Source organism: Pempheris klunzingeri, chromosome 4 (assembly GCF_042242105.1).
Source record: "Pempheris klunzingeri isolate RE-2024b chromosome 4, fPemKlu1.hap1, whole genome shotgun sequence".
NCBI lineage: Eukaryota > Metazoa > Chordata > Actinopteri > Acropomatiformes > Pempheridae > Pempheris > Pempheris klunzingeri.
Window position 1 is genome coordinate 17,589,291 of NC_092015.1, and position 19,681 is coordinate 17,608,971.

Genomic DNA, 19,681 nt, shown 5'->3' on the forward strand with positions numbered 1-19,681 from the left:
GCAATTTGATTTAGTAAAGAATTTTATGTAGCTTGTTATTCTGTGTAGGTGAGGTGTTGCAGGGCAGTGGCATAAAGAATGCTTCGACATTTTGGTAAAGATAAATGGAAAATAAATCAGAACGGGCATCCTTTTACTCTGAGCTACATTTTGGGCCTTTTCCAGCAGCTTTGTATTTACTCTGCCTCGCTGTTGTATAGGTTTTATCTGGCAACCACTGCTGTGTCCCACAGGGGATGAGAAGTGTGTCTCTGAGCGGAGCAGGTGAATTAGAGAGCTATACAAACATGTGCGCACACATTTTGTGCAAGTTAGCACTGGATGCTTGTATGTCCTTGTATATGGTGCATGTGTGTGTGTGTGTGTGTGTGTGTGTTCACATGTACGCTTGGCCGCCAAGTGTGTGATTCTTCGTCACTGTGTATTTTGTCAAGATTGTGATTAATGACTCACCATCATGATAACATTGGAGGGTGAGACGCATTCATTCACACAAAGGCCCTCCTCTGGTCCTCTCTCTCTCCGCCACCTCATCTACTGAGAGGGCCAACGACCGGCCCTCACACCGGCCCTTTGTGCCCGTTAACCTCCACATTTAATTACCCTCCCACTTGTCCCTCTTGCATTTTCTTCGTTCTAAACACTTGATTTTTTTCCCCCCTCTCACTTCTTGGATTCTACTCTCCTTCTATTCTGTTTAATTCTATTACTCACATTACAGCCCACACAGCTTGAAGGTGAACCTAAATCTATCTAGGAGCCCAATAAGTGGATGTTCTTTATCTTTATCTATAGCAAAATCTGTAGGGTGTGTACGTGTCTGTGGATTCATGTTTGCATTTCTTCCTTGGACAAATAGAAAGGCCCAAGCTCTGCATTTACATCAATTTTATACTACTTACACACACACACACACACACACACACACACACACGTACATGCACACACACACAGGGTGAGGGCTGACTTTCTGGCTGCTGATTAATGACAGTCATTTGTCAGGCAGAGGTGGATAAAACAGTGAATATTATCTTTGTGCTAAGGGCCAGAGCACATCGCACTCTCCCCCTCATGTCTTTCATAAGTGGTTGAACACAGCGGCACGCCGGGACACGCAGACGGCCAGGCAGCCAGCAGATCTATTCTCATTACTTCTCTATTAGGACATCAGCTTCCACTGATCAGGCCCTACATCTTTATACCGACATGAGAGAGAGAGAAAGAGAGGTGGATGAAGGGTAGAGAGGAGAGGAGAGGAGAGGAGAGGAGAGCAAGAATGACAGGGAGGGAAGAGGAGAGATATAGGGAGAAAGAGAGGAACTCTATAAAGGAAGGAGAAACTTGACATTTCTGAATTTGATTAATACAACTCTAAATCATCCTATTTGGAGAGTCATAGTCCAGTACTCCCCTGGTAAAACGCATTTATCTGCCCTTATGCTGTCCTTCAGCGTAGAGATTAACAGATTTGCTTTGCTTTGACCTTCTGAATCAGTGGCAGGAATGAAAAAAGGACGAGGGTGTAAACAGTAAAAGTTTACCGAGAAGTGAACGTCAAGAAAACTATTGAGATGATAAGATGACATTTTGTTGTGATGCCCAAAGTCTGAGGTAAATTCACACAGGAAATACTCTTAGTACCTGGCCTGCATACTGTGAACTTTTGATGGAATGAATAAACTCTAATTCACCCACAATAAGAAACAAACATCGTTTTAATTCAGCAACATCTTGTTGTGAAGGGTTAATGTGATTCTGAAAGCTACTAATAGACAATTGCTCAGATTTTCTGGAACATGTTCGGAACAAATCAAAACATCACTCACTTCCATGACAGCATTATCAAAAAAAAACTCTCCTGTGGCTGATATTACATTGATACGCACGGCATTTTCTATCTGAGGTCCCTGCCTCGGTCTCTGCTGTGTGAATATTTGAACAGGACAAACACAGGGCTGAGTAAGTGAAGGTCCTATCATTGATAGAAAGAATCTGGAAACAAATATTTAATGTTCCCCATCTTAAGTAACTCCACAGCAAATGCCTCAAGGTGAGAAAGTGTGACTTGCTATTTCATCTGGAAAATAAGAAGGTGAAGTGACTGCAGCAAGGTCAGAGTAAAGCCAGAGAGGGAGGGAAATATTTGCATGTATGTGTGTATCGCATACGTAGCAAAAGGTATTATCGTAATGGTGAGGAGTTATTAGCACACAAACCAGGCAACTAGAGCACACAGCTAGTATATGTGGAGTGATGTTGAACACTGGTGCATTGAATGTGACTTCAAAAGTGCTTTCACGTCAGGACAGGTCATAATGTGAATTATTACTAATGTTTATTACCAGAGATAATCAGGATCAAGGGTTACTGAAATAGATGGCTTAGAAACATTTAAAGTGATGACAGTGAAAGCACATAAAGTTGCCAGACTCATGTTTCCATGTTTATCCAAAACTAAACAACCAGTTAGCAGTTACTTTGGCTTCTGACTCTCCTTTGCTCCTCAAACACATCCATCTGGAACCACGCTGAAAACGGCCCATAATCAAAGAAAAGACTCAGGTATGATCTCTTGCTCTTATTCACACTATGACAAAAAGAAACAAGGGTTGAAAAAATCCACTCTTGTCTCCCCGTCCTTTCTCATTCCAACCATTTCTCTCTCTCACCCAGCGTCCCTGTCTCTCTTTGTGGGTCTCCCAACAACAGTTATATCCTCATTGGGACAGACAGAGAATGAGAGGTGGGGCTGAGTGCCACTGCCACTATATGCACCTGACTGCCGTAAATCACCGCCGCAGCAGTCCCATCTTCATGCTGGAGATTTAATGAACTACCGCGGGCTTTTTATGCCTCTTAAGGCTCGCTGAGTGACCACTTTGTAGTTGTTCAGAAGAGAGGCGACGCTGCCTCTGCCCACTAAATCTTCCCTGTGCCACCGAGGATAAAATCTCCCTTTATTCATGGGCTATTTACCAGATCCAGATTTATTGCGGGGGGTACCCCAGCAAAAGGAGGGTGAGAGACAAAACCTCGACTTAATTCCTGCCCCCTCCTCCCCAAAGGCAGGGTGGGATAGAGACCTGTGAGCCCAACGACTCATCCTTATTGGGCTTCTTTGACCGTGCGGAGGGGGTGTTGTTTCTATGGGTAAAAGTGCAGTAGAGACCTAAATGTGCCCTCTATTAATGAATGTGCTGCTCCTGAGGGCAACAAATATGTTTCAGGTATCCACGCTCTCTGCTAAAGGACACACATACGGCACTTGAAATACACACTTGTGCATGCAGGTGTATCTGGGCACTCACATGAGGTTATACGTGTGTAAAAATACAATGCATATAAAGCATATATCTCATTTGTCCTCTCACTGACCCATGGTACCGTGCTACCATGGCAACACCTCTCCGGCTCTCTAAGTCCCTTGTGTTGACGGGCTGAGGGGTCATGGGTGACAGGTCAAAGAGATACTTATAGATACATGACCTTTGCGATGGCTTTGTCAAAAGGTCTTAACAAACCCCTTAAATGTCTTCACTCCAGAAACGCGCTCCCTTAAGTACACACACACAAACGCGTGTACTAATGCACACAGTCAGAGTATATTAAAGGCAGCTAGAATTCTATATTGTATGTTGGCGTGGATGGGTGTACACATTAGCTCCCTTGGCTGAGCATGGAAACAAACTCCTTACTGCATTCTAATTTCTCTGGCATTAAAAAAAAAGGCTAACGGCTAAATGCTAACAGCTCACCTGTCTATCTTCTGCAGTCTCACTGCTGCCTGCCACCACTTGTACCCTGCAGTTCATGGACTTTGCTGACCCAGCATTGACCCTGATGCATTGTGCCTCCTTGTTCCTCTTGAATAGACCCTACACCCTCCTCCTCCTCCTCCTCTCCCCCTGTAAGGGAGGTGCCCTCTCCACTGCTCCTAACTCCTGCTTGTCTCTTTGTGTTTCTCTGTAATTTCAACTCTGTGCCAGGCTGCTATCTGCCTGTTCAGTGGCATCAGTGCTTTTAACCCGCTGACTCCTGAACCACTATCATGATTCTACTCATTAATGAAGTCACTGTCTTACCCAGTATTCATTAAGCTCAATTGCGTCCCGCTCCAATGAAACTCAAACACAAACAAGGGTTCAATTGATGAGCAATCTGAGAGAGATGCTGTCTGATTGGGCCCTCGGGCCCTGGAGGCAAGCGGACAACTGTGAGTAGCGCTGAGCCCTATTATGACAAACACACAAATCATCATACAGTATACTTCCTCACCACTCATCCAAGAAAAACCACACAACTCGAGCGTTTCAAAGCAAAAGAAGTCCTTACAGAGTCCAGCAGACTTTCCAAGTGTTCTCTGCCACTTTCTCATTAGCAGCATGAAAGACGCTTGCCGGAAACTCCACTGGTGCGCAGACACAGCTGTGAGCTTTTGAGTTTGAGCAAAAGTTTTGCTCAAAAATAATTCATAAAAAAGCGAGCAGATTAATTACGGAATTTGATCTCGCTGGAGAAACTCTCTGAGAATTTAAAGTTAACAGAGATAAGGGGGACATCAAACGGCCACATGTGTTTGCTTATTTTTAAAAAGCTGGGACTTGTTATCAGGGCTGGGCAGGACTTTAGGCTCCACACATCTTGTTGTTGTGGAGCCTTTCTAGTCTTGAGTGTGCTGAGGAGATGGGGGGGGCGGTGGTTAATGGCAGTAGTGGTGTGTGTGTGTGTGTGTGTGTGTGTGTGTGTATGATGGGGCTTGAACCCTGCTGCTAACACCCCCCCCCCCCCCTGCACAGGCAGAGGCCGGTGTCTGGATGGGTGCCAGAAGTTCTGAACTAATATTCACAATAATGTTCCTGCTCTGTGGGGCCAGCGACAGAAAACACTGTGGAGTCGTGCCAGCTTTTACTCCCCTCCTGTTCTCCTCTTTCCACTGCCCCACCACACCTCCCTCAGCTCTGGGATTCTCTTTTTCTGTAGTTCTACCCTTCTCGCTCGCTACCCTCTCTTCAACCATTTTTAAAGCTTACGGCTTGTAAAGTGTGTTTGTTGATGTACTGTATATGTGTGTTTGCTGCATCCCAACACTGTAATTATGGTGTCATTCAAAGTGCAAGCCTGCACACAATTTCTGGTCCCTTAGTGTTTCTATATGGTCAGTTGGCGCGTTAAGTGTACAAGGTTTTTGTTATTAATTACAGAAATGGAAACACTTTTGAAGCGATCATATATTTTGTTTTGAATCAAGAATATTTCACTATAGACATAATTGAATATTGTTGCCACACTCTAAAAGTGTTTTATATTCTATTGCTGTATGAAAAAAATACATCTAGTGCTTTAAATAACATTTTAGCTTACATAACAATGACAACGATGAATAAAACTTGAATAAAAAGTAAAATTACAATGGAGTGCTCCCATACATCTACATGTTTTCCGTAGATTTGACCACAGTTCCTCTTCATCAATGAAGTTTAGCACAAGTTGTCTTTAGAGGGCGTTTATTTTGTATGGAATAATTTAGCAGTTTTAAAAGTGATAAACCAGCAGGCGGAGCAGACGACTTGGAGCTCTGTTAGCGGTCTCATGTTGCTTCGAACATTCTCATACCACAGTGCTGACTGTCAGACCGCCGCAATAGGTGACCAATAGCTGCATTTGTAATTACCTCAGAGTTCTTTTTCAACATGTCTTCCCATTATTTCTTCTCCCTCTACAGTATGTATGACATCGAGTCAAATCCCAAGGCACACCTTAGCCAGTCTCCAGTTCCTAAATTCTCATCTAACACAACTGAGGTTCATGTACTTATGTGACCCGACCAGTGATCCCTGAATGGTAATTCTGTCTCAGATTCGTACTGAATACGGCCTTTGGCTCACTTCACAGCACACCAGCACAGCAGTGGAGAGCCAGTGTTTTATTGCCATCTCTATATTTGTGTGCTGCTGTGTGTGGAGCAGGAAGACAGAGATGTACTGTATCTCCTCTGAGCCATCTCCTCTCACCTCTCTTTATGGACCCTAATCACACCAGTGGCATTTATCTCAGCTCTGTGTGTGTGTGTGTGTGTGTGTGTGTGTGTGTGTGTGTGTGAGTGTTTGTATGCATGTGCAACATTTGTGTGTGCAGGTTGGGTTGTCACTGTCCATGTGGTTCCATGTGTCTTAATGTGTTTGTGTGTGTGTGTGTGTGTATGCTGGTATGTGTATGTCAGAGGCATGCTACTGCTGCACCTCACCTCCCTCAACCACCCTTCTGATTGTTCCATTGATGACAGAATGCATCATGCTCCCCGTACCCCCCAAAAACTGATGATGCTGTCGCCACGAAATCCCTTTTGTAGCCTTACCATCAGGAATCACCATAAATAACTATGACATCACCCCATTCTTATCTATGGGACGTCCTGGGCTGATCGATAGCATGGCTCCTGCAGTGTAAATAGCTTCTAATGCCCCATCTTCCCCTTCAAATAGGTCTACATTATTTATGATGGCTGTTAGGTTACCAGTCCAGGACACAATTTATTTCACCCCACCCCTGCTCCTATTATACCACTGCTTTTGACTCTTGATGGGAGATTGGTGCATGGGGTGGGAGATTGGGGCGAGCATTCAACGCACACAGAGAAAAATACACAACTCCTCGAGAGGTCCAAAGGACTCATCACTGGGATGAGGTCGTGAGAGGAGGGAGAGGGAGGAGTACGGAGGAAAAATGAGGAGGAGCGAAAGTGGACCTGAGTGCCGCCTGGTCCCACCCCGTGGTAACGATGGGACATCCGTTACTCAGATGACAGTGAGAGTGGCAGGCCTATTTGCGCGGCCGCCGGCGCATTATGACGGATTGGACAGACAGAGCGGTTGGAGGCTGCGTGGAAATGACAGGCTGCATTTCCATTTGGGTGAAAAATCTGGATAACGTGGCCAACATGGCTGGGTGGGAGAACAGGAAAGGGCCCACACGGGCTGAACCCAGCCGGGGCCCAGCCTGCTGTTTGGTCAGTCTACTTTTCAGTGCGTCTCTTTGGTCTCTCTTTGGTGGATTGCAAATTTCCCCGCCAGACACACAAATAAAAGAATGGACCGGACATTTATTAAGAAAAACATTTTCATACCTGATACTTGTGTTCGCAAGCATTTTCATGAGTGCTTTGTGACAGCAGCAGTCCCAGCGAATGAATAAGAAATGCATTAGTACATATTTGAATTGAAATGCATTAAAAGAGGCAAAATATATAACTACCCCACACATAGCACCACACATGGGAGTAATATTCTGTCTAATGGTGTACGTGCAAGGATATGTGTGTATACAGTGTCTATACAGTATGTGTTATTCTGCTCGTGCTTGAGGTGCTCTGCCAGCTCCGTGCTATTAGACTGAGACAGACATGGCAGAGGATTATGGGAATTAAGTATGTCAACATAGACACTTTACAACTGCTTCTTGTAGACATTAGAATAACACACCATCTCAGATTTATCATTTAACACAAACATAAGACCATACTCTAAGCAAGCAGCCTCCCTGTGAAAACTCTAACAGCTAAAAGGTTGGAGTTTGGGGACTTACTTCACCAGGGGTGGAAAGGCAGACTTTTTGCTGAGGTGGACAGCTCGCTAGTCAGGAAAGAGGGGCAGCAAAGTATTATTCTCCAAGCAAAACCCGGGGGTTTGTGTGTGAGAACGGCCTGAGGAATGTTCATCCTCACGCCTCATTGGTGTTCTCATTGCTGCGCGCAGATTGACCAGTGGAGATGGGACACCCTAGATTTACGGGACGTGTCAGAAGCTTCACATCCTCGGGCCCCCTGGGGCCAATCTCCTGTCTTGATCTAGCCTGCAAGGAAAACAGCCGTCCCTCACAGCCTGACAGTGAGGTGGAGCCATCCAAACACACAGGGAGGACGGAGACTGGTGGAAATGAGGAATGTAAAGGAGGGAGGTAGGGATGGAGGGATGGAGGGAGGCCACCTTTGGCGAGGGCCCCTGCAGCTCTGGCAGTCTGATCCTTCACACATCACTACACAGTGATGAAATTGCCGAGTTGGGCTCCTGCAGAAACCGAAGGCTGATGACTTTATCTTAGTGAAGTAACGTCAATGGGAGGTTTCCATGGTGATGTGTATACACAAACAGTGGCTGATCTGATCAAGACCTGCTGTTCAACAGGTGTTCACATTCAGTAGCTATTAGCCGTACTTTAGTCATAGCCTTATTAAACCGACTTAATAAGAGAGAGAGAAAGCATGTGTGTAAACTCTCTCTCTCTTTCCCTGCAATCTTTCTAAGCATCACTCATAAACCTCAGAATCCTCAAAGAGACGAGAAGTTCTGGCTGTCTAAAGCCCACAAAGGCCTTTTTGTCCCCTGCAGGAACTGGTAGCTGTTCAGGAAGTGGAGCCCGGTGCCAGCAGGATGATTTATGGCTCTGTGTCCTGGGTGGTGGTTGGACTTGGTCCCACTGTCACTCAGGGCCAGAGAGAAGCACTGCATGGCCCAATCAGAGGCTGCCCAGAACTCTAAAGACATTACAATGCCTGTCATAAAGTGGCTTGGAAGGAAGGGAAGCAGAAATAAAACAGCCTGGAGAAAGAGAGCAATTGGAGGAGACAATACGGATGACACAAACCCTGCTCTCAGAAACTCTGGCCTGGTCTGTGTTGGCATCCTCTCCTCTCCTCTCCTCTCCTCTCCTCTCCTCTTTTTGGGCTGATGACAAAGCGTAATTCGGCTGAGAAATTGATTTTGCAATTTTTTTCTCCTCTGTGCAGAAGACGCTAACTCGTTAGGACTTCACAGGGCTTGCCAGGACTGAAGACAACAATTAGTTTGTTGGAGATGTCAGAAATGGCCACTGAGTTCTGCAGGAAGAAATCCTTTGTGACGGATTGGTGCTGACAGTGCAGGCCGACGAGGAGGGAGAAACAGACTCCCAGAGCGCCCTGCATAGTGGAGGAACCTTTGGGCTGCATTAACCCTTATCTGTGAGCGCCGACGAACAAAGTTCCCTCACAGACTACCTGCTGTAGCCTGGAAAATCCTATTACAGACTGCAGGGGGACACTTGGGAACACTCCACCGGGAAATCTGTCTCCCTCGGCACGTACCAGAGACAGGACATCGAGTTCTCTCGCCACCTCCTCAGCTCATTCTGCCTCTCTTTCATTCACTCTGACTGATTTAGTCCCTCTCTCTTGTACTCTTCTCTCCCCTTTATCCATCTTTGTCTCTCTTTTGCCTCATCTATCACTCTTGTTTTCACCCTGTCTAGTTGTCTAGTTTTGCCTATCCTATCTTCTCACACACTAGCCCCTCAGTCGCTATGCAGAAGCGTGTTTTAAGTCCCTTTTTTTCATCCCATTCACCCACCCTCCCCTCCCCTCCCCTCCAAGAGGGGAAACACTATCTATTCCCCACCATCTTCGGATGAGTGACCTGCATTTATCTGTGGGTTTAAGGGTGACTGCCATGTGTAGAACTCAATCCCCCTGCCCAATGGTAGAGTTTAGAAAACTATAATACAAAACACATGAGTGTACGTCTAATCCAATATATCCCATAAGTATTCCCTTTTTATTGCTCAATTTACATCTTCAAACAATGAACAATGCTGGGTATGAAAAAGATACCCTGCAAAAGCTGCTGTAATGTAGTTAGAATAACATTCCTGGAGTCACTGTGGGTGTAAACAAGAAATGTAACTCTGCAGAACACAAATTAAGTCTGATTTGCAGCATATGTAACCTGTAACGCAGCATTGAGAGTTCAGTTTAGAGAGCACACTTGCAGGAGTGTAGTAGTTGTTACGTTTTGTGGCTGATGTGTACCATTAGTCAATAACGTTTTCCATGAGTTCTCCACAAAAAAAAAACAAGTCTCACATTATTCTGATCTTGTTATATCTTAGTTGCAGAGGCAGGCACAGCTAATTTGTCCCTTCTTTCAAAACATATCTACTACCTAGTTTTCATCATTTAAAAAGGAATGCATGTGTATTCTGCATATAATTAAACATCCCCTATTGTAATTACACAATGACAGAAATTGATGGACTGTATCATTATTATGCAACCTGAAAGCAATTACAAAACAATTATTGACCTGGGTGTGATCCTGGGTTATTACCATGGTAATTAGCCCCATTAAATACAAGAGCCACACTAATTTAAAATGTGACCTTCAAACACTGTACAAATTATTAACAAATACACTGTTAGTTAATTGGCGCTGCGTACAACAGTAGGCCGAAAAACTGCTTTTGATTGCAAAGTGATGCCGCTGTGAGTGGCTGCTCTCAGGTATGTGGGCAGGAGTGCAGCGTTGTGTAAAGCACAATAAGGGAAGACGTGCTCAGGTCTGAATTATGCATTAATACCACGATGTAAAAATACTGTATTACAAGCAAAACTCCAGCATTCAAAATGTCACTTGGCTAACTGAGCACGTGTGTCAGCTTTCCTCTGACTGTGGCACAGTACTATACAGGCCGAAGCATCCATCAGCTGGGGTAGACATATTTCCTGGTATTTATGTTATCATTTAATAATCTGTGTAAGGGAACAGGATGCCATCACCTCACATGCAATACCCTCACCGAGGAACCTGATGTGGGCTCCCCTTCTGTCAATCATGTGCTCCTCAGACATCAGCTTTTTTGCACTTACTCCCAGGCCACATCTGAGGGGAACGGACAGGGCCAGCTCACAAATATTGACTTTCCAATAACATAAGAGTGCACAGCAGCCTATCATATGGCTCGAATTAAAGCATTATGACATAATAGAGCGAAGTCGGGGTTAAGACCTCATTACTGCCACCCGGAGCCTCTGCTTTCTCTCTCTCTAAACCTGGCAGCTCTCAGTTCTGGTTTTGGACCTGCTCCACTCTAATTGGAGCAGCAATACGGAGTAATTGGAAGTGGGGTACGGTGTTACTGGTCTGAATGTGGCCCGGCCTGCGTTTTTTAGCGCTTAACCCAATAATAAGCTCTCAAACCAGACCGCACCGTTCCATTACCCTTTGAACTGCAGCGCAGAGACAGGAGAGAGATTTAAACATGTGAATGAACACACACACACACACATTACACACACAGAAGTGCACAGTCCATACGGGATACATGGATACATATGGGGATTGTGACTGTGTGTGTGTTATAATAGCCGTGAGAGAGAGAGTCTGGCAGAGGCTAAGAGGACAGAGGGCCTCGGCTTGTGCCTGTTTGTGCAGCTCTGACCACAGACACAGAGAAAGTGGTTTCGTAGAGCAGTATTAGCTCTTGATTATTTGCGTTAACCGGTACTTAGATTTACTGGGTGGGTAATGCGATCTGACCGGTAGTTAAGCACTAGCAGCAACTCGGGGCAGGAAAGCCAGGACAGAGTTTCTGGTCCCTCTCTATTTCCCCTGGACTGGACCAATAAAAAGCCTGCAAGCTCTGCCCCTGAGTTGCGCTCTCTCCCTCTCTTTAACCCTCCCCATTGAGAAGACATTTGGAAACAATCAGCAGAGTGTTTTAAAGGAAGGCCCTTCCCCTATCAATCCCCCTAGATAAGGTATCTATGAACCTGGCTACGAGGCCCCGCACACGGAATTCATCACCTCTGTTTCCTGTGCACTGTTTAGGGGTCCCCTCATTTTCAGTCCTATCTTAGCAGAGTGCAGGGGGCACATTCTGTGTGTGCGTGTGTGTATATGTGTGTGTGTGTGTGTCTATAAAGTTAAAGGGTTTACCATGTTGGTGTATATTTGTGGGCAACTGTGAGTACGCATGCACATTCCGAACATGCAGTGCTGACTTGTGTGCAAGTGAATAATAGCACTTTTTTTTTTTTTTTTTTGGTATTTTTCGCCAGAGGAGCTCTGTCAACAGCTGACGAGGTGTGTTTGATTCGAGTGCTCCTGGCCTGGGTGGAGTCAGTAGCTCTTGCACATTCCCTTTACTCCACCTCCTAATGTTACCTCGGTACTTTCACCACATTTGCTGCTTATAGAGTTGCAAACGAACGGGAGGATGTTTCACGTTTTTTTACTCAAAGGTTCACTCGGAACATCTAACCTTTAAAAATAGCTTTGCGGCTATTTGGTAGGCAACATAAAAATCTAAATTCTTGTGGTGAATTTAATTCAAGCTGGCAAACTTCGCTGCATGCCATCCCCTCCTCTCTCATTTCTTCTTTTACTTTTCTCTGTAAATCATTTAATAACACAGGAATGTCTTCGGAATAATGGCTCTGACAGCGGCTTTGAAGCTTGTTTGTACATCTTCCTCAGCAGTATTGAGTTTGCTATAACAGCTGAGGATAGATGATGTAAATATGTGTTACAAGGCAGTAGCATTTATGTCCCGCCGATGAGTCAATGCACCTGCATATAAATTCTATTACATGGCTGTCTAGACGTTTGTCATTGTGTCATTGAGTTTGCCCTGCGTGTGTTTCCGGTCAGATCAGCCCTCTCCATTCAGCTCAGAGAGTGTTATGTGTGTGTTGTGACTCTCACCATGAGCTATCAGCTAGTCAGATTTTTGTCTGAATCCCGACAGGTCAGATATAATGGGGGGGAGAAACATGCCCCCCGCCTGAGCTTTTCAAACAGGTGAACTCCTCCTTCCTCATCCCTCCTTTTCCCGACCTCCTTCCTCAATCAAACAAGTCCGTCCATTCACTTCAGATCTAATAAGGCCCATGACCTTTGCCCTGCTTGTATGGACCCCTGACGTGAGCCTCCTTCACCTGGTATTGTGCTGCTGGCTACACCTTCCAACTGGCATAGCCCCCACTCACGCCCGCCTTTGTCCTTCTGCAATTCACTCTGACTTTGTTCAGTTAGTTAACCTAGCTTCCCCTCCCTGCTGGGAACTCAGACAGAGAAAGAGGGAGGAGGAGGGAGTGAGGAAGAGAAGGTGGAGGATGATGGGGTGGGGGTCAGGGGGTGTTTCAGTGCTAAGGAATGAGGGGGAAATCAGAAATTTGTATAGTTCTTTTTTTTTTTCGCCCTCTTTATCTGGGAGAGATGAGAAGCCTCCGGACAAAGTGGAGGATTGGACTGACTTTAGACTCATATAAGGGGAATCCTCTCAGACTTTATCTCACACTCTCTCTTCATGAATGTGCCTCATCTACTCTTGCTCCTCTCACATCACATCACAACAACCCCACCCCCCACCCCAACACACAAACAAACAGACACACCAGCACCAGCAAACAACAGATTAGCCCAAAGAAAGGGATTACCAATAAACTGAGAGGCAGAGAGACGGACCCCCAGCTTGTTTTGTCTTTGGGATTTTGAATGGACATCACTCCTCTCCAAGACAATCAAGCTCCAGTTACATTGAATGGGGAGCTCATCTCCCTCGTAGACACCAGGAGAGACAAAAGCAGACACAGACACACGCGGCCGAGGCCATTATGGGGCTGTTTTAACAGACGGGAGGCTGCACACTCTCCACCATGTGAAGCAAGTTAGAGGCCAGGGGTGTTCTGGTAGTCCTGCAGGTTTAGGCACACGATATTCACTCGCAGGAACAATTCGATCCAATCAATTCTTGAATCTACTAGATAGAAAACTATACATAAGCTGTTTTATACAACTGATGGTCTTAGAAACACCGACTATGGCTGCTGTGAGATAGGTGGGAGTAATGTATAAAAAGTGTACTTGATTTGATATAGAAAGCCCACTGTGTTTTAGACTTATTAGACTTAGATAAAGTCAGTTTGAAGCCAGAAAGGAAAGATTCTGCAAAATTACAAATTACATTCAAGGACAATATTTCTAGCATTCTCCCATTTTTGTAAAGTATGGATGAGTTGAGGAAAGACAGTGGGGTAAGGCAAATGACATGACCTTCACCTTGAAAAGTATACAGCAGGATAGAAGAAAACTCACGTCACCCCAAGTCTGTCCTGCACCCTCAGGCCTGTGAGCCAAAGTCCTTATTCTCCACTAAACCCTGGTCCTCATCCAAGTCCAGCAAAACCCTTGTGCCCATTACCATATTTACTTTAACCCCTAGAAGTCATCTTACCCTCTACCTACCTGCATGTCTGCACTACTACTAGTCTGACACGGTTCAGAGGCGTAGCTGTATTTACAATTAAAGAAGGTAAAATGAGAGGATATGTGTTCCCCCAGCAGCACAGCTCTCATAAGGCAAACAAACAACCAAACAGTCCCTTGTCCAGAACATTCTGTCTACGCGGTGACACATTTCCCTCCTCATACTATCAGATCGGACACAACACATTTTAATGGTGTTTATTGTCTTCTTTACAATTCATTGAGTGCCAATGAGACCCAAGTGTATGCTGTGACCGGCACCCGGTGTCTCAGCGGCGAGTTAGTGCTCTTCTCATGAGAGAAAACAGGTCCCACAATGATGTCAGCGCAGCCGTTGTGTTCATGCAGCACAATGCATTGACAACCGCCATTCACATCGCCTTTGCAGACGCAGGACTAGTTCACTTTGAATTTCTAAAAACTATATGTGTGTGTGTGTGTGTGTGTGAAAACGTGAAGATGTGTGTCCATTGAGAGGTGCGTGAGTGACAGAGAGGTTCATCCCTAGCGCCTGCCTTTCTAAGCGCTGCTGTGGGCAGGGCCATCTCCGCTGACAGTGGATGGGATGTGGCAGGGGCTCAGGGATTAAGGGGCTTTTAGCCAGGACTGAGAGTGGCTCTTTCTCCCTGTGACAGAGAGAGGTGACGGGCCGTCAGTGCACAGGGGACAGGCGGACAGCCAGCCAGAGACATCTGCATTCATTCAGGACAGCGGCTTATCCGTGCACAAAAAACACGCCCTCTCGAAACGCCCTCCATCCGCACTCTCACACTCCGTCTTACACGCACATACACGCATGCACACACAAGAGGTGTGCGGACACACATGCAACGCACAGACATACAAAACCCTAATTCCAGGATCAAACTTTCCAAGAGCTCACACCGTCTGTACATGTAAAAGGCAAAACGACAAAAGCAGTAGCAACAGTTGAACTACAGTTCAACTTGTTAGGCTTTTTTTTTATTTCTGCTGTTTCTGCTGTAAATATGACGAATCATGTGCGTAACCATAACTGAAGTCTCTACAGGCTAAAGATTCGTCACAAAATGAATCTCTAATTGAAGGTATCTGATCCAACTCTACAAACAAGCAAAGCAAATTTCCTTTTTTTTCTTCTTCTCAGTAGTTCTTTAGAAATGCAAGATTTTCATCTGACAGCAGTTTAAATGATGGGTCTCCTCCTGGCCAAGCATCTGCCTTCCATCCTCCCATCCTCTCATCACCAGGAGGTTCAGGAGACAGGCAGAGCCCGGAAAAGCCCTGCCCAGCCACCTAATCCTCTACTCCCATTCACCATCACTGTTAATCTCCTTCTCCACCTCCCCACCACCACCACTACCACCAACGCTATCGCCTCCACCTCCACCTCCGCCTCTCACTCAAGAGGTGCACAAAGGCCCTAAGCGCCCCTGTCCCGCCCCTCTCACCATCCCATCCCCTCTCGCACCCCTAACCTGCTCCGCCCATCGCTCCTACAGCAGGAGGCACCCAGCTTTCTAAGCCCAGGACCCATAATCCCGTGGGGCTGCGAGTTTGGGTGAGCCCAAAGGCTCATTGAGTGCTGGATAACTCTCTCCCGGAGTCTAACTCTCTGTCTTATTGTTGCTGCTGCTGAGAAGAGGACAGACACAAATGGAGTTTGAATTTCAATGTGCTTAACGACTCAGAGAGAGAGACAGCAGAATATGGACTGGTGGGCATCCAGGCGTTAAGTGTATTTTCAAGGACGCCATGGAGAAACACATGCAAATACTGTGGGCAAGTGGAGTTCACCTTATCCTTACTCTGTCACATGAAAGATGAAATGCAGTATTCTGCAGTTTATGGTTTTTCCTGTTTAGTTTCATTATTCCAGTCAAATTGTAGAATATAGAAAAACAAATAGCATACCTATTCCTCTATTATTAGACATATTTGAGCTGTTACATGAATGAAAAAAGACCAAGTGCTAAGCTTTTGGTAATTTAACAACATCAATATGTAAAACGTCTTCGTATATCTTATTTACCCAACTTTGTTCCATCTCCATTGCTCGCATCCCCTGTGAGAAAATCCTTTTTTTTTGGATAAGGTGCTGTTCTTACTAATTTTCTTAACACCTCAGCTTTAACATAAGCTATTAAATTAGTAACAGACATTAGTCATTATTAACACAGCACTCACTAATAGACAGGTCTGAGCTCACAAACACACACAAATACATGAATGCACGCTCACAGAGACACGCACACTGCTGAGAATATGACGACTGGCACAGTCAGCACTCCACTTCTGCATACGACAGTGTGGGTGACAGACCCCTCACTGCTGCCTCTCTACCTCTTATTTACTGAAGCTATCTTTCCCATAAGTCACCATTCCTGTATTCATAAAGCATCATGGACCCCATAACTCACTCTTCCCCTTTATGAATAAAGCCCCCAAATTTATGGTGATGGCGCTGAGGAGCGGTGGCCTCCCTGGTGACAAACTTCCCCCAGTCTGTCACCACTGGCCTGGGCCGCTCAGGGCCCTCCATCAAACGCTCCAGATGGGAGCGCCACTTTAGCGTTCCCCGGTCGGTGACATCACCTCGCCGCGCCGCAAGGAATTGATGATGAAAGCAAACATATCTATCTTAACTCACATTTACCAAATCAATTTTATTTTTACAGACCCTCCGCAGGCTTATTGGCATATTGACGGTTTGCAGGCGGGAGGGGAGGGGGGGTTGAGCAATGGGCGAGGGATGGTAAACGGGTGGGCATGGGAGACGGGGGGAGGGTCAGGAGGGCTTAATGGCGTTTACCATATTTAATGCAGAGGGATGTCATCACTGAATATCCATTCTGAATAATGTGGCATTTCATCATAAATTCTTTACAACTTATTTACTTAATGGAAAGAGTTATGGCTCGCTGTCAGGATGGTAATTAAACATTGTGATACAGTGCTGCCTCGCCAGGATCCCATCTTTCCCCTCAGTCCCCCCACCCGCCTGCCCCCAGACACACACACACACACATATATATGCACGCTCACATCCTAGCTCCTTAGCTTTTTAAATACATATTATTATTCAAGCTCCCCATAAATTACCACCGGATTAAAATTCATGAAACCTCTTTTTCCTTTATTTCCTTCCCTGGGAAAAAGAATAACCCAGGCAGCTTGTTCAACCGGCTGTAAATCTCTTCAGGAGGGACAGAGGCTTTCTATTAAGATTTTGTGTTATGAAAATGGGCAAAAATGAGGAGTTTTTCTTCACTTCAATTTAGAAGACATTTATATATTGCGTCTCACCCAGCAGTTGATAATGAGGGAGAAGTTGGAGAAATGTAGTCCAGAATGAAAAAAAAAAAACAGAGAAATTTATTTTGGTTTGGTCTAGGCCAAAACCACTGAGTCAGAGCTGATGGGCTGGAGTAATGCTCTATGATGCAAACCCAACGAGCACCAGTCCAAATCCAAAACTATTTATATGAGCCGAATGTTGATACTTAACCAACACGTTCTCAGTCGGCTGTAAAGTTACAATGAGCTCAGGGGTAAGGGAGACTTTAGTAAGAGAAGCGATGCCGTTTTGAATCATCTTTTTATTCAAACCTGACTTCCCGCTTTATGAGCTGCACGGTCAGCAATTCTCAATCAGCTTGGTTCGGTCCTACAAAGGGACAAAGAACCTGAGAGTGAAAGAGTAAATCCTCATATCCAAATTAAAGAGGATCTATTTTGGGAGACTAAATGCGGCTGATACTCTGTCAGCCCCTTATTCCTGCTCCATAAAACCGAACTTGCCTGACACTGACGGAGACCACATCTAACCTTTGACCTTGTCCTGTGACCCTGCCTTCGATTTTTTTGTGCCCGCTGACCAATATGTGATTTGCCAATGGCCGCACTGGGTCCCTAACCGGGATGAAAAAGGGATTTATGGCTTTTCATTTTAATTGAGTTAAGAGCACAACCTCGACTCCCTTTCTTTCAGTGGCACTGAGCTAACATTACATCACTGGGCAACAAACGGCAACAACAGCCTTGTGGTCACTGGGCTAAATGTGAACATGACGACATGGGAGAAAATAAAACCAGGACTGATGTGAATGCTACAGTGTATATTGGCCAAGGAAACCCCCCCCCCCCTTGTCAGAAAGTGTGCTACTGCTGTTGGAGAAAAACCTCATAACAGCATTTAGTTCGTGTGTATACTTGAACCAAAGCTTAAGCCGCTCTGTTACAAGCACAGGAAATTTCTTTTTCTTTGAGCTGCCATGTAATCTATCCCAAAACCATTGAAAAATACAATGGCCAGCGGTGTTAAGTGATATGCGTTACAAAAGTAAAGTGTTATGGTAATATATTACTTTTACCACTAACAAAGCAATATAACGCATTGCTAATAGGATTTCGACGACATTATTACACTTACTATGTCATGTAACACGTTACCACCTGAAATTTCCAAACCGATCTGGGGCTGGTTGCGGTGCACCGTGATGCAGGACATGCGCTCTTACACCACCTACAGCTTGATCACAAGGACTCAGGCCCCCCGAGCGATCCTGGACAAGCTGTCTTCAGTGCACCGCAATTCCTACATCCGCCAGTCGGACATAGATTCGGTGCCGGGCGGTGGAAGTAACGCAAAAGTAGCGTAATCAAGTCGTGTAATCAGTAACACATTACTCTACACAGACAGTATTAGTGTAAAATAATGTATTACTTTCAAACAGAATTACCTTCTAATATGTAGTACATTATATTATGAAAGGAACTTGTCCAACATTGGTGGCCACCGCAACGAATACCTGTTTTCTGAATTCTTGATATTTAGCAGTTGCAGTACACTTAATGAAACACTCACTTCTATGTGTTTGAAGGTTGAGACTCTACGTTAGATCACATTAGGAACATGCAATTGAACACTTCTTCATTTATTATGTTCCTACCTCCCAGCCCTGAGTGGGGTCTCGCAGACGAGGCCTGTGCTCTCCTACATACGGTCCAAAGCGCTCCCCGACGTTTACCCTCCTGTGGCTCCAGATGCCCAAGCCTCCGTCTGGAACTGCTGACTCTCGCAGTTCAAAGTCCAGGGGAATGGCCAGATCCTCTTGGGGTAAAAAGATGCTCGGGTGTTGGAATGACAAGGGGTCCTGGGGTGAAGCCTCATCATCTGAAAGCGGAGGGGACGCTGGGTCCTCTGCCAGGGCCGAAGAAGGCGCAGGGTCGCCATCAGAGCCGCACACATCGTCTAAGATGTCGGATGGGTAAAGGGCAAACTCGTCGTCACCATCACCTGTGAAATAAACAGAGTCTCTACGTGAGGGTAATTGTCACATGTGAGGCAACAGGTTGTCTTTACAATGTTCTTTAACAAGTTCCTGCCGCAAAAGCTGACGAAAGCGCCAAAGTTCTTGTCTTGATCTTATCTCAATTTACAGGGAACAAAAGAGTCAAACATAAAAGGATTGTGTGTATTTACTTGATAGTTCAAATAAACAGCTGGAGACAGAAGCTCTTACAGGTCTGAACAACAAGTGGGGGTGCCAGGTTTTCACTGAGCTCAGTAGCACAGCGCAGGCGAGCATGAAAGGGGAGTACATTTGTTTCTAATGTCAGTGTTC

At 45.4% G+C, this 19,681-nt stretch overlaps 1 protein-coding gene across 2 annotated transcripts in view; it reads right to left on the reverse strand.

Annotated features, from left to right (window-relative positions):
• Positions 1-19,087, reverse strand: part of mecom (MDS1 and EVI1 complex locus) — a 90,251-nt gene extending 71,164 nt beyond the window's left edge. For both annotated transcript variants that reach the window (XM_070828825.1, XM_070828824.1), the window contains exon 1: positions 19,007-19,087. The gene's annotated coding sequence lies outside the window, so the exon portion shown is untranslated. The remainder of the gene's footprint in view (positions 1-19,006) is intronic.
• Positions 19,088-19,681: the final 594 nt, after the last annotated feature.